The sequence below is a fragment of the Puntigrus tetrazona genome, unplaced genomic scaffold (assembly GCF_018831695.1).
Source record: "Puntigrus tetrazona isolate hp1 unplaced genomic scaffold, ASM1883169v1 S000000970, whole genome shotgun sequence".
Lineage (NCBI taxonomy): Eukaryota > Metazoa > Chordata > Actinopteri > Cypriniformes > Cyprinidae > Puntigrus > Puntigrus tetrazona.
This window is the reverse complement of record NW_025048565.1, coordinates 45,974-58,538: the sequence shown is the minus strand read 5'-3', so window position 1 is coordinate 58,538 and position 12,565 is coordinate 45,974. Positions and strand designations below refer to the sequence as shown.

The 12,565-nt window shown below is 38.3% G+C and overlaps 8 non-coding genes and 22 pseudogenes across 8 annotated transcripts; all 30 read left to right on the top strand.

Annotated features, from left to right (window-relative positions):
* Nucleotides 1-254: 254 nt before the first annotated feature.
* LOC122337080 lies at nt 255-373 on the top strand (annotated as a pseudogene).
* Nucleotides 374-652: 279 nt separating this feature from the next.
* LOC122337091 lies at nt 653-771 on the top strand (annotated as a pseudogene).
* Nucleotides 772-1,049: 278 nt separating this feature from the next.
* LOC122337118 lies at nt 1,050-1,168 on the top strand (annotated as a pseudogene).
* A 279-nt stretch (nt 1,169-1,447) lies between these two features.
* LOC122337116 lies at nt 1,448-1,566 on the top strand (annotated as a pseudogene).
* A 278-nt stretch (nt 1,567-1,844) lies between these two features.
* LOC122337070 lies at nt 1,845-1,963 on the top strand. The gene has a single exon (XR_006249443.1). It is a non-coding gene; the product is annotated as a 5S ribosomal RNA (ribosomal RNA).
* A 278-nt stretch (nt 1,964-2,241) lies between these two features.
* LOC122337074 lies at nt 2,242-2,360 on the top strand (annotated as a pseudogene).
* Nucleotides 2,361-2,637: 277 nt separating this feature from the next.
* Nucleotides 2,638-2,756, top strand: LOC122337063. Its single transcript, XR_006249438.1, has one exon. It is a non-coding gene; the product is annotated as a 5S ribosomal RNA (ribosomal RNA).
* Nucleotides 2,757-3,033: 277 nt separating this feature from the next.
* LOC122337090 lies at nt 3,034-3,152 on the top strand (annotated as a pseudogene).
* A 280-nt stretch (nt 3,153-3,432) lies between these two features.
* On the top strand, nt 3,433-3,551 carry LOC122337165 (annotated as a pseudogene).
* A 275-nt stretch (nt 3,552-3,826) lies between these two features.
* LOC122337102 lies at nt 3,827-3,945 on the top strand (annotated as a pseudogene).
* Nucleotides 3,946-4,221: 276 nt separating this feature from the next.
* LOC122337062 lies at nt 4,222-4,340 on the top strand. The gene has a single exon (XR_006249437.1). It is a non-coding gene; the product is annotated as a 5S ribosomal RNA (ribosomal RNA).
* A 275-nt stretch (nt 4,341-4,615) lies between these two features.
* LOC122337127 lies at nt 4,616-4,734 on the top strand (annotated as a pseudogene).
* A 276-nt stretch (nt 4,735-5,010) lies between these two features.
* Nucleotides 5,011-5,129, top strand: LOC122337060. Its single transcript, XR_006249435.1, has one exon. It is a non-coding gene; the product is annotated as a 5S ribosomal RNA (ribosomal RNA).
* A 274-nt stretch (nt 5,130-5,403) lies between these two features.
* Nucleotides 5,404-5,512, top strand: LOC122337184 (annotated as a pseudogene).
* Nucleotides 5,513-5,790: 278 nt separating this feature from the next.
* Nucleotides 5,791-5,899, top strand: LOC122337136 (annotated as a pseudogene).
* A 276-nt stretch (nt 5,900-6,175) lies between these two features.
* Nucleotides 6,176-6,294, top strand: LOC122337110 (annotated as a pseudogene).
* Nucleotides 6,295-6,575: 281 nt separating this feature from the next.
* On the top strand, nt 6,576-6,694 carry LOC122337104 (annotated as a pseudogene).
* Nucleotides 6,695-6,972: 278 nt separating this feature from the next.
* Nucleotides 6,973-7,081, top strand: LOC122337208 (annotated as a pseudogene).
* Nucleotides 7,082-7,361: 280 nt separating this feature from the next.
* Nucleotides 7,362-7,480, top strand: LOC122337067. The gene has a single exon (XR_006249442.1). It is a non-coding gene; the product is annotated as a 5S ribosomal RNA (ribosomal RNA).
* Nucleotides 7,481-7,761: 281 nt separating this feature from the next.
* On the top strand, nt 7,762-7,870 carry LOC122337197 (annotated as a pseudogene).
* A 276-nt stretch (nt 7,871-8,146) lies between these two features.
* LOC122337100 lies at nt 8,147-8,265 on the top strand (annotated as a pseudogene).
* Nucleotides 8,266-8,549: 284 nt separating this feature from the next.
* On the top strand, nt 8,550-8,668 carry LOC122337148 (annotated as a pseudogene).
* Nucleotides 8,669-8,951: 283 nt separating this feature from the next.
* Nucleotides 8,952-9,070, top strand: LOC122337087 (annotated as a pseudogene).
* A 276-nt stretch (nt 9,071-9,346) lies between these two features.
* On the top strand, nt 9,347-9,465 carry LOC122337099 (annotated as a pseudogene).
* A 275-nt stretch (nt 9,466-9,740) lies between these two features.
* Nucleotides 9,741-9,859, top strand: LOC122337066. Its single transcript, XR_006249441.1, has one exon. It is a non-coding gene; the product is annotated as a 5S ribosomal RNA (ribosomal RNA).
* Nucleotides 9,860-10,606: 747 nt separating this feature from the next.
* LOC122337059 lies at nt 10,607-10,725 on the top strand. Its single transcript, XR_006249434.1, has one exon. It is a non-coding gene; the product is annotated as a 5S ribosomal RNA (ribosomal RNA).
* Nucleotides 10,726-11,003: 278 nt separating this feature from the next.
* Nucleotides 11,004-11,122, top strand: LOC122337124 (annotated as a pseudogene).
* A 276-nt stretch (nt 11,123-11,398) lies between these two features.
* LOC122337151 lies at nt 11,399-11,517 on the top strand. The gene has a single exon (XR_006249450.1). It is a non-coding gene; the product is annotated as a 5S ribosomal RNA (ribosomal RNA).
* Nucleotides 11,518-11,800: 283 nt separating this feature from the next.
* Nucleotides 11,801-11,919, top strand: LOC122337146 (annotated as a pseudogene).
* Nucleotides 11,920-12,196: 277 nt separating this feature from the next.
* On the top strand, nt 12,197-12,315 carry LOC122337073 (annotated as a pseudogene).
* The last annotated feature ends 250 nt before the right edge of the window (nt 12,316-12,565 follow it).

The following is a 12,565-nucleotide window of genomic DNA, read 5'->3' as shown; positions in this document are numbered from 1 at the left end:
AATACACTGGCCCTTAGTGTGGTCAAAGTTTGACCAGCTCTTTGCTTTCCCTTACTGCTTATTTAATTCAATTGCCTTTAAAGTAGCTGTTCTTTAAACAGAGTTTGACTGTTTTTAACTACTTAACTAATGCTCTTATCTTTAATGTAGCTCATTTTGAAGTATTTTTTTTTGTATTTCATTCATTACTTATCTAGTATAATGGCACTTAGTGTGCCTCACCTTAAAATAGGGGGCTTTTTGCAGCAGCTTTCGCTTATGGCCATACCACCCTGTTCACGCCTGATCTCGTCTGATCTCAGAAGCTAAGCAGAGTTGGGCTTAGTTAGTACTTGGATGGGAGACTTCCTAGGAATACCAGGTGCTGTAAGTTTTTGAGTTTTTTCACTACTTATCTAATACACTGGCCCTTAGTGTGGTCAAAGTTTGACCAGCTCTTTGCTTTCCCTTACTGCTTATTTAATTCAATTGCCTTTAAAGTAGCTGTTCTTTAAACAGAGTTTGACTATTTTTAACTACTTAACTAATGCTCTTATCTTTAATGTAGCTCATTTTGAAGTATTTTTTTTTTGTATTTCATTCATTACTCATCTAGTATAATGGCACTTAGTGTGCCTCACCTTAAAATAGGGGGCTTTTTGCAGCAGCTGTCGCTTACGGCCATACCACCCTGTTCACGCCTGATCTCGTCTGATCTCAGAAGCTAAGCAGAGTTGGGCCTAGTTAGTACTTGGATGGGAGACTGCCTAGGAGTACCAGGTGCTGTAAATTTTTGAGTTTTTTCACTACTTATCTAATACACTGGCCCTTAGTGTGGTCAAAGTTTGACCAGCTCTTTGCTTTCCCTTACTGCTTATTTAATTCAATTGCCTTTAAAGTAGCTGTTCTTTAAACAGAGTTTGACTGTTTTTAACTACTTAACTAATGCTCTTATCTTTAATGTAGCTCATTTTGAAGTATTTTTTTTTGTATTTCATTCATTACTTATCTAGTATAATGGCACTTAGTGTGCCTCACCTTAAAATAGGGGGCCTTTTGCAGTAGCTTTCGCTTACGGCCACACCACCCTGTTCACGCCTGATCTCGTCTGATCTCAGAAGCTAAGCAGAGTTGGGCCTAGTTAGTACTTGGATGGGAGACTGCCTAGGAATACCAGATGCTGTAGGTTTTTGAGTTTTTTCACTACTTATCTAATACACTGGCCCTTAGTGTGGTCAAAGTTTGACCAGCTCTTTGCTTTCCCTTACTGCTTATTTAATTCAATTGCCTTTAAAGTAGCTGTTCTTTAAACAGAGTTTGACTGTTTTCAACTACTTAACTAATGCTCTTATCTTTAATGTATCTCATTTTGAAGTATTTTTTTTTTGTATTTCATTCATTACTTATCTAGTATAATGGCACTTAGTGTGCCTCACCTTAAAATAGGGGGCTTTTTGCAGCAGCTTTCGCTTACGGCCACACCACCCTGTTCACGCCTGATCTCGTCTGATCTCAGAAGCTAAGCAGAGTTGGGCCTAGTTAGTACTTGGATGGGAGACTGCCTAGGAATACCAGATGCTGTAGGTTTTTGAGTTTTTTCACTACTTATCTAATACACTGGCCCTTAGTGTGGTCAAAGTTTGACCAGCTCTTTGCTTTCCCTTACTGCTTATTTAATTCAATTGCCTTTAAAGTAGCTGTTCTTTAAACAGAGTTTGACTGTTTTTAACTACTTAACTAATGCTCTTATCTTTAATGTAGCTCATTTTGAAGTTTTTTTTTTTGTATTTCATTCATTACTTATCTAGTATAATGGCACTTAGTGTGCCTCACCTTAAAATAGGGGGCTTTTTGCAGGAGCTTTCGCTTACGGCCATACCACCCTGTTCACGCCTGATCTCGTCTGATCTCAGAAGCTAAGCAGAGTTGGGCCTGGTTAGTACTTGGATGGGAGACTGCCTAGGAATACCAGGTGCTGTAAATTTTTGAGTTTTTTCACTACTTATCTAATACACTGGCCCTTAGTGTGGTCAAAGTTTGACCAGCTCTTTGCTTTCCCTTACTGCTTATTTAATTCAATTGCCTTTAAAGTAGCTGTTCTTTAAACAGAGTTTGACTGTTTTTAACTACTTAACTAATGCTCTTATCTTTAATGTAGCTCATTTTGAAGTATTTTTTTTTGTATTTCATTCATTACTTATCTAGTATAATGGCACTTAGTGTGCCTCACCTTAAAATAGGGGGCTTTTTGCAGGAGCTTTCGCTTACGGCCATACCACCCTGTTCACGCCTGATCTCGTCTGATCTCAGAAGCTAAGCAGAGTTGGGCCTAGTTAGTACTTGGATGGGAGACTGCCTAGGAATACCAGGTGCTGTAAATTTTTGAGTTTTTTCACTACTTATCTAATACACTGGCCCTTAGTGTGGTCAAAGTTTGACCAGCTCTTTGCTTTCCCTTACTGCTTATTTAATTCAATTGCCTTTAAAGTAGCTGTTCTTTAAACAGAGTTTGACTGTTTTTAACTACTTAACTAATGCTCTTATCTTTAATGTAGCTCATTTTGAAAGTTTTTTTTTGTATTTCATTCATTACTTATCTAGTATAATGGCACTTAGTGTGCCTCACCTTAAAATAGGGGGCCTTTTGCAGCAGCTGTCGCTTATGGCCATACCACCCTGTTCACGCCTGATCTCGTCTGATCTCAGAAGCTAAGCAGAGTTGGGCCTAGTTAGTACTTGGATGGGAGACTGCCTAGGAATACCAGGTGCTGTAAGTTTTTGAGTTTTTTCACTACTTATCTAATACACTGGCCCTTAGTGTGGTCAAAGTTTGACCAGCTCTTTGCTTTCCCTTACTGCTTATTTAATTCAATTGCCTTTAAAGTAGCTGTTCTTTAAACAGAGTTTAAATGTTTTTAACTACTTAACTAATGCTCTTATCTTTAATGTAGCTCATTTTGAAGTATTTTTTTTTGTATTTCATTCATTACTTATCTAGTATAATGGCACTTAGTGTGCCTCACCTTAAAATAGGGGCTTTTGCAGCAGCTTTTCGCTTACGGCCACACCACCCTGTTCACGCCTGATCTCGTCTGATCTCAGAAGCTAAGCAGAGTTGGGCCTAGTTAGTACTTGGATGGGAGACTGCCTAGGAATACCAGGTGCTGTAGGTTTTTGAGTTTTTTCACTACTTATCTAATACACTGGCCCTTAGTGTGGTCAAAGTTTGACCAGCTCTTTGCTTTCCCTTACTGCTTATTTAATTCAATTGCCTTTAAAGTAGCTGTTCTTTAAACAGAGTTTGACTGTTTTTAACTACTTAACTAATGCTCTTATCTTTAATGTAGCTCATTTTGAAGTATTTTTTTTTTTTTGTATTTCATTCATTACTTATCTAGTATAATGGCACTTAGTGTGCCTCACCTTAAAATAGGGGCTTTTTGCAGCAGCTTTAAACACGGCCACACCACCCTGTTCACGCCTGATCTCGTCTGATCTCAGAAGCTAAGCAGAGTTGGGCCTAGTTAGTACTTGGATGGGAGACTGCCTAGGAATACCAGATGCTGTAGGTTTTTGAGTTTTTTCACTACTTATCTAATACACTGGCCCTTAGTGTGGTCAAAGTTTGACCAGCTCTTTGCTTTCCCTTACTGCTTATTTAATTCAATTGCCTTTAAAGTAGCTGTTCTTTAAACAGAGTTTGACTGTTTTTAACTACTTAACTAATGCTCTTATCTTTAATGTAGCTCATTTTGAAGTATTTTTTTTTGTATTTCATTCATTACTTATCTAGTATAATGGCACTTAGTGTGCCTCACCTTAAAATAGGGGCTTTTTGCAGGAGCTTTAACACGGCCATACCACCCTGTTCACGCCTGATCTCGTCTGATCTCAGAAGCTAAGCAGAGTTGGGCCTGGTTAGTACTTGGATGGGAGACTGCCTAGGAATACCAGGTGCTGTAAATTTTTGAGTTTTTTCACTACTTATCTAATACACTGGCCCTTAGTGTGGTCAAAGTTTGACCAGCTCTTTGCTTTCCCTTACTGCTTATTTAATTCAATTGCCTTTAAAGTAGCTGTTCTTTAAACAGAGTTTGACTGTTTTTAACTACTTAACTAATGCTCTTATCTTTAATGTAGCTCATTTTGAAGTATTTTTTTGTATTTCATTCATTACTTATCTAGTATAATGGCACTTAGTGTGCCTCACCTTAAAATAGGGGGCTTTTTGCAGCAGCTGTCGCTTATGGCCATACCACCCTGTTCACGCCTGATCTCGTCTGATCTCAGAAGCTAAGCAGAGTTGGGCCTAGTTAGTACTTGGATGGGAGACTGCCTAGGAATACCAGGTGCTGTAAGTTTTGAGTTTTTCACTACTTATCTAATACACTGGCCCTTAGTGTGGTCAAAGTTTGACCAGCTCTTTGCTTTCCCTTACTGCTTATTTAATTCAATTGCCTTTAAAGTAGCTGTTCTTTAAACAGAGTTTAAATGTTTTTAACTACTTAACTAATGCTCTTATCTTTAATGTAGCTCATTTTGAAGTATTTTTTTTTTGTATATCATTCATTACTTATCTAGTATAATGGCACTTAGTGTGCCTCACCTTAAAATAGGGGCTTTTTGCAGCAGCTTTAAACACGGCCACACCACCCTGTTCACGCCTGATCTCGTCTGATCTCAGAAGCTAAGCAGAGTTGGGCCTAGTTAGTACTTGGATGGGAGACTGCCTAGGAATACCAGGTGCTGTAGGTTTTGAGTTTTTCACTACTTATCTAATACACTGGCCCTTAGTGTGGTCAAAGTTTGACCAGCTCTTTGCTTTCCCTTACTGCTTATTTAATTCAATTGCCTTTAAAGTAGCTGTTCTTTAAACAGAGTTTGACTGTTTTTAACTACTTAACTAATGCTCTTATCTTTAGTGTAGCTCATTTTGAAGTTTTTTTTTTTTTGTATTTCATTCATTACTTATCTAGTATAATGGCCCTTAGTGTGCCTCACCTTAAAATAGGGGCTTTTGCAGCAGCTTTCGCTTACGGCCATACCACCCTGTTCACGCCTGATCTCGTCTGATCTCAGAAGCTAAGCAGAGTTGGGCCTAGTTAGTACTTGGATGGGAGACTGCCTAGGAAAACCAGGTGCTGTAAGTTTTGAGTTTTTCACTACTTATCTAATACACTGCCCCTTAGTGTGGTCAAAGTTTGACCAGCTCTTTGCTTTCCCTTACTGCTTATTTAATTCAATTGCCTTTAAAGTAGCTGTTCTTTAAACAGAGTTTGACTGTTTTTAACGACTTAACTAATGCTCTTATCTTTAATGTAGCTCATTTTGAAGTATTTTTTTGTATTTCATTCATTACTTATCTAGTATAATGGCACTTAGTGTGCCTCACCTTAAAATAGGGGGCCTTTTGCAGCAGCTGTCGCTTACAGCCATACCACCCTGTTCACGTCTGATCTCAGAAGCTAAGCAGAGTTGGGCCTAGTTAGTACTTGGATGGGAGACTGCCTAGGAATACCAGGTGCTGTAAGTTTTGAGTTTTTCACTACTTATCTAATACACTGGCCCTTAGTGTGGTCAAAGTTTGACCAGCTCTTTGCTTTCCCTTACTGCTTATTTATTTCTATTGCCTTTAAAGTAGCTGTTCTTTAAACAGAGTTTGACTGTTTTTAACTACTTAACTAATGCTCTTATCTTTAATGTAGCTCATTTTGAAGTATTTTTTTTTTTGTATTTCATTCATTACTTATCTAGTATAATGGCACTTAGTGTGCCTCACCTTAAAATAGGGGGCTTTTTGCAGCAGCTTTCGCTTACGGCCATACCACCCTGTTCACGCCTGATCTCAGAAGCTAAGCAGAGTTGGGCCTGGTTAGTACTTGGATGGGAGACTGCCTAGGAATACCAGGTGCTGTAAGTTTTTGAGTTTTTTTACTACTTATCTAATACAACGGCCCTTAGTGTGGCCAAAGTTTGACCAGCTCTTTGCTTTCCCTTACTGCTTATTTAATTCAATTGCCTTTAAAGTAGCTGTTCTTTAAACAGAGTTTGACTGTTTTTAACTACTTAACTAATGCTCTTATCTTTAATGTAGCTCATTTTGAAGTATTTTTTTGTATTTCATTCATTACTTATCTAGTATAATGGCACTTAATGTGCCACACCTTAAAATAAAGGGCTTTTTGCAGCAGCTTTCGCTTGTGGACATACCACCCTGTTCACGCCTGATCTCGTCTGATCTCAGAAGCTAAGCAGAGTTGGGCCTAGTTAGTACTTGGATGGGAGACTGCCTAGGAAAACCAGGTGCTGTAAGTTTTTGAGTTTTTTCACTACTTATCTAATACACTGGCCCTTAGTGTGGCCAAAGTTTGACCAGCTCTTTGCTTTCCCTTACTGCTTATTTAATTCAATTGCCTTTAGAGTAGCTGTTCTTTAAACAGAGTTTGACTGTTTTTAACTACTTAACTAATGCTCTTATCTTTAATGTAGCTCATTTTGAAGTATTTTTTTCTTTTGTATTTCATTCATTACTTATCTAGTATAATGGCACTTAATGTGCCACACCTTAAAATAGGGGGCTTTTTGCAGCAGCTTTCGCTTACGGCCATACCACCCTGTTCACGCCTGATCTCGTCTGATCTCAGAAGCTAAGCAGAGTTCGGCCTAGTTAGTACTTGGATGGGAGACTGCCTAGGAATACCAGGTGCTGTAATCTTTTGAGTTTTTTCACTACTTATCTAATACACTGGCCCTTAGTGTGGCCAAAGTTGGACCAGCTCTTTGCTTTCCCTTACTGCTTATTTAATTCAATTGCCTTTAAAGTAGCTGTACTTTAAACAGAGTTTGACTGTTTTTAACTACTTAACTAATGCTCTTATCTTTAATGTAGCTCATTTTGAAGTATTTTTTTTTGTATTTCATTCATTACTTATCTAGTCTAATGGCACTTAATGTGCCACACCTTAAAATAGGGGGCTTTTTGCAGCAGCTTTTGCATACGGCCATACCACCCTGTTCACGTCTGATCTCAGAAGCTAAGCAGAGTTGGGCCTAGTTAGTACTTGGATGGGAGACTGCCTAGGAATACCAGGTTCTGTAAGCTTTTGAGTTTGTTCACTACTTATCTAATACACTGGCCCTTAGTGTGGCCAAAGTTTGACCAGCTCTTTGCTTTCCCTTACTGCTTATTTAATTTAATTGCCTTTAAAGTAGCTGTACTTTAAACAGAGTTTGACTGTTTTTAACTACTTAACTAATGCTCTTATCTTTAATGTAGCTCATTTTGAAGTATTTTTTTTTTTGTATTTCATTCATTACTTATCTAGTATAATGGCACTTAGTGTGCCTTACCTTAAAATAGGGGGCTTTTTGCAGCAGCTTTCGCTTACGGCCATACCACCCTGTTCACGCCTGATGTCATCTGATCTCAGAAGCTAAGCAGAGTTGGGCCTGGTTAGTACTTGGATGGGAGACTGCCTAGGAATACCAGGTGCTGTAAGTTTTTGAGTTTTTTCACTACTTATCTAATACACTGGCCCTTAGTGTGGTCAAAGTTTGACCAGCTCTTTGCTTTCCCTTACTGCTTATTTAATTCAATTGCCTTTAAAGTAGCTGTTCTTTAAACAGAGTTTGACTGTTTTTAACTACTTAACTAATGCTCTTATCTTTAATGTAGCTCATTTTGAAGTATTTTTTTTTTTGTATTTCATTCATTACTTATCTAGTATAATGGCACTTAGTGTGCCTCACCTTAAAAAATAGGGGCTTTTTGCAGCAGCTTTCTCTTACGGCCATACCACCCTGTTCATACCTGATCTCAGAAGCTAAGCAGAGTTGGGCGTAGTTAGTACTTGGATGGGAGACTGCCTAGGAATACCAGGTGCTGTAAGTTTTTGAGTTTTTTCACTACTTATCTAATACAATGGCCCTTAGTGTGGTCAAAGTTTGACCAGCTCTTTGCTTTCCCTTACTGCTTATTTTATTCAATTGCCTTTAAAGTAGCTGTTCTTTAAACAGAGTTTGACTGTTTTTAACTACTTAACTAATGCTCTTATCTTTAATGTAGCTCATTTTGAAGTATTTTTTTGTATTTTATTCATTACTTATCTAGTATAATGGCACTTAGTGTGCCTCACCTTAAAATAGGGGGCTTTTTGCAGCAGCTTTCGCTTATGGCCATACCACCCTGTTCACGCCTGATCTCGTCTGATCTCAGAAGCTAAGCAGAGTTGGCCCTAGTTAGTACTTGGATGGGAGACTGCCTAGGAATACCAGGTGCTGTAAGTTTTTGAGTTTTTTCACTACTTATCTAATACACTGGCCCTTAGTGTGGTCAAAGTTTGACCAGCTCTTTGCTTTCCCTTACTGCTTATTTAATTCAATTGCCTTTAAAGTAGCTGTTCTTTAAACAGAGTTTGACTGTTTTTAACTACTTAAGTAATGCTCTTATCTTTAATGTAGCTCATTTTGAAGTATTTTTTTTTTTTTTTGTATTTCATTCATTACTTATCTAGTATAATGGCACTTAGTGTGCCTCACCTTAAAATAGGGGGCTTTTTGCAGCAGCTTTTGCTTACGGCCGTACCACCCTGTTCACGCCTGATCTCGTTTGATCTCAGAAGCTAAGCAGAGTTGGGCGTAGTTACTACTTGGATGGGAGACTTCCTAGGAATACCAGGTGCTGTAAGTTTTTGAGTTTTTTCACTACTTATCTAATACAATGGCCCTTAGTGTGGTCAAAGTTTGACCAGCTCTTTGCTTTCCCTTACTGCTTATTTAATTCAATTGCCTTTAAAGTAGCTGTTCTTTAAACAGAGTTTGACTGTTTTTAACTACTTAAGTAATGCTCTTATCTTTAATGTAGCTCATTTTGAAGTATTTTTTTTTTTTTTGTATTTCATTCATTACTTATCTAGTATAATGGCACTTAGTGTGCCTCACCTTAAAATAGGGGGCTTTTTGCAGCAGCTTTTGCTTACGGCCGTACCACCCTGTTCACGCCTGATCTCGTTTGATCTCAGAAGCTAAGCAGAGTTGGGCCTAGTTAGTACTTGGATGGGAGACTGCCTAGGAATACCAGGTGCTGTAAGTTTTTGAGTTTTTTCACTACTTATCTAATACACTGGCCCTTAGTGTGGTCAAAGTTTGACCAGCTCTTTGCTTTCCTTACTGCTTATTTAATTCAATTGCCTTTAAAGAAGCCGTTCTTTAAACAGAGTTTGACTGTTTTTAACTACTTAACTAATGCTCTTATCTTTAATGTAACTCATTTTGAAGTATTTGTTTTTTGTATTTCATTCATTACTTATCTAGTATAATGGCACTTAGTGTGCCTCACCTTAAAATAGGGGGCTTTTGCAGCAGCTTTAGCTACGGCCATACCACCCTGTTCACGCCTGATCTCGTCTGATCTCAGAAGCTAAGCAGAGTTGGGCCTAGCTAGTACTTGGATGGGAGACTTCCTAGGAATACCAGGTGCTGTAAGTTTCTGAGTTTTTTCACTACTTATCTAATACACTGGCCCTTAGTGTGGTCAAAGTTTGACCAGCTCTTTGCTTTCCCTTACTGCTCATTTAATTCAATTGCCTTTAAAGTAGCTGTTCTTTAAACAGAGTTTGACTGTTTTTAACTACTTAACTAATGCTCTTATCTTTAATGTAGCTCATTTTGAAGTATTTTTTTGTATTTCATTCATTACTTATCTAGTATAATGGCACTTAGTGTGCCTCACCTTAAAATAGGGACTTTTTGCAGCAGCTTTAGCTTGCGGCCATACCACACTGTTCACGCCTGATCTCGTCTGATCTCAGAAGCTAAGCAGAGTTGGGCCTAGTTAGTACTTGGATGGGAGACTGCCTAGGAATACCAGGTGCTGTAAGTTTTTGAGTTTTTTCACTACTTATCTAATACAATGACCCTTAGTGTGGTCAAAGTTTGACCAGCTCTTTGCTTTCCCTTACTGCTTATTGTAAGAACTTCTCTTCTTCAGTGTATGCGTCCCCCTGTGTCCGTTCATCAGCAGTACAGAACAAATTCAGGCGCCTGGAAGCAGCAGTCGAAACAAACCACACGAGTGAAATCAAATCTGGTTTATTCAGAATGCAGCTTAACACAGAGAGTAAACCATCAGCTTATATAGCCCTTATGGGGCGTTGACCTCTATTGCATAGCTGGACATGCCTCAACTGCCCACTACGGAGAGCACAAAAGACAACTCCATATATGGGTTGAAGATTCACAAAACTAGCAGACTAGAGACAAAGCAAGTCTATATAAGGAATGAAAGACTACAGAGTTAGTAGAGTAACTCTGAAAACTATACCTGCAGGCTTGGATGGGGACTAGAAACAATTGTTTTACCTTTTCACTACTTATCTAATACACAGTAGTGTGGTCAAAGTTTGACCAGCTCTTTGCTTTCCCTTACTGCTCATTTAATTCAATTGCCTTTAAAGTAGCTGTTCTATAAACAGAGTTTGACTGTTTTTAACTACTTAACTAATGCTCTTATCTTTAATGTAGCTCATTTTGAAGTATTTTTTTTTTTGTATTTCATTCATTACTTATCTAGTATAATGGCACTTAGTGTGCCTCACCTTAAAATAGGGGGATTTTTGCAGCAGCTATCGCTTACGGCCATACCACCCTGTTCACGCCTGATCTCATCTGATCTCAGAAGCTAAGCAGAGTTGGGCCTAGTTAGTACTTGGATGGGAGACTGCCTAGGAATACCAGGTGCTGTAAGTTTTGAGTTTTTCACTACTTATCTAATACAATGACCCTTAGTGTGGTCAAAGTTTGACCAGCTCTTTGCTTTCCCTTACTGCTTATTTAATTCAATTGCCTTTAAAGTAGCTGTTCTTTAAACAGAGTTTGACTGTTTTTAACTACTTAACTAATGCTCTTATCTTTAATGTAGCTCATTTTGAAGTATTTTTTTTTTTGTATTTCATTCATTACTTATCTAGTATAATGGCACTTAGTGTGCCTCACCTTAAAATAGGGGGCCTTTTGCAGCAGCTATTGCTTACTGCCGTACCACCCTGTTCACGCCTGATCTTGTCTGATCTCAGAAGCTAAGCAGAGTTGGGCCTAGTTAGTACTTGGATGGGAGACTGCCTAGGAATACCAGGTGCTGTAAGTTTTGAGTTTTTCACTACTTATCTAATACACTGGCCCTTAGTGTGGTCAAAGTTTGACCAGCTCTTTGCTTTCCCTACTGCTTATTTAATTCAATTGCCTTTAAAGAAGCCGTTCTTTAAACAGAGTTTGACTGTTTTTAACTACTTAACTAATGCTCTTATCTTTAATGTAACTCATTTTGAAGTATTTGTTTTTTGTATTTCATTCATTACTTATCTAGTATAATGGCACTTAGTGTGCCTCACCTTAAAATAGGGGGCCTTTTGCAGCAGCTTTCGCTTACGGCCATACCACCCTGTTCACGCCTGATCTCGTCTGATCTCAGAAGCTAAGCAGAGTTGGGCCTAGTTAGTACTTGGATGGGAGACTTCCTAGGAATACCAGGTGCTGTAAGTTTTTGAGTTTTTTCACTACTTATCTAATACACTGGCCCTTAGTGTGGTCAAAGTTTGACCAGCTCTTTGCTTTCCTTACTGCTTATTTAATTCAATTGCCTTTAAAGTAGCTGTTCTTTAAACAGAGTTTGACTGTTTTTAACTACTTAACTAATGCTCTTATCTTTATCGTATCTCATTTTTAAGTATTTTTTTTTTTTTTTGTATTTCATTCATTACTTATCTAGTATAATGGCACTTAGTGTGCCTCACCTTAAAATAGGGGGCCTTTTGCAGCAGCTTTAGCTTGCGGCCATACCACACTGTTCACGCCTGATCTCGTCTGATTGCAGAAGCTAAGCAGAGTTGGGCCAAGTTAGTACTTGGATGGGAGACTGCCTAGGAATACCAGGTGCTGTAATTTTTTGAGTTTTTTCACTACTTATCTAATACACTGGCCCTTAGTGTGGTCAAAGTTTGACCAGCTCTTTGCTTTCCCTTACTGCTTATTTAATTCAATTGCCTTTAAAGAAGCCGTTCTTTAAACAGAGTTTGACTGTTTATAACTACTTAACTAATGCTCTTATCTTTAATGTAACTCATTTTGAAGTATTTGTTTTTTGTATTTCATTCATTACTTATCTAGTATAATGGCACTTAGTGTGCCTCACCTTAAAATAGGGGCTTTTGCAGCAGCTTTCGCTTACGACCATACCACCCTGTTCACGCCTGATCTCGTCTGATCTCAGAAGCTAAGCAGAGTTGGGCCTAGTTAGTACTTGGATGGGAGACTTCCTAGGAATACCAGGTGCTGTAAGTTTTTGTGTTTTTTCACTACTTATCTAATACACTGGCCCTTAGTGTGGTCAAAGTTTGACCAGCTCTTTGCTTTCCCTTACTGCTTATTTAATTCAATTGCCTTTAAAGTAGCTGTTCTTTAAACAGAGTTTGACTGTTTTTAACTACTTAACTAATGCTCTTATCTTTAATGTAGCTCATTTTGAAGTTTTTTTTTTTTTTTTGTATTTCATTCATTACTTATCTAGTATAATGGCACTTAGTGTGCCTCA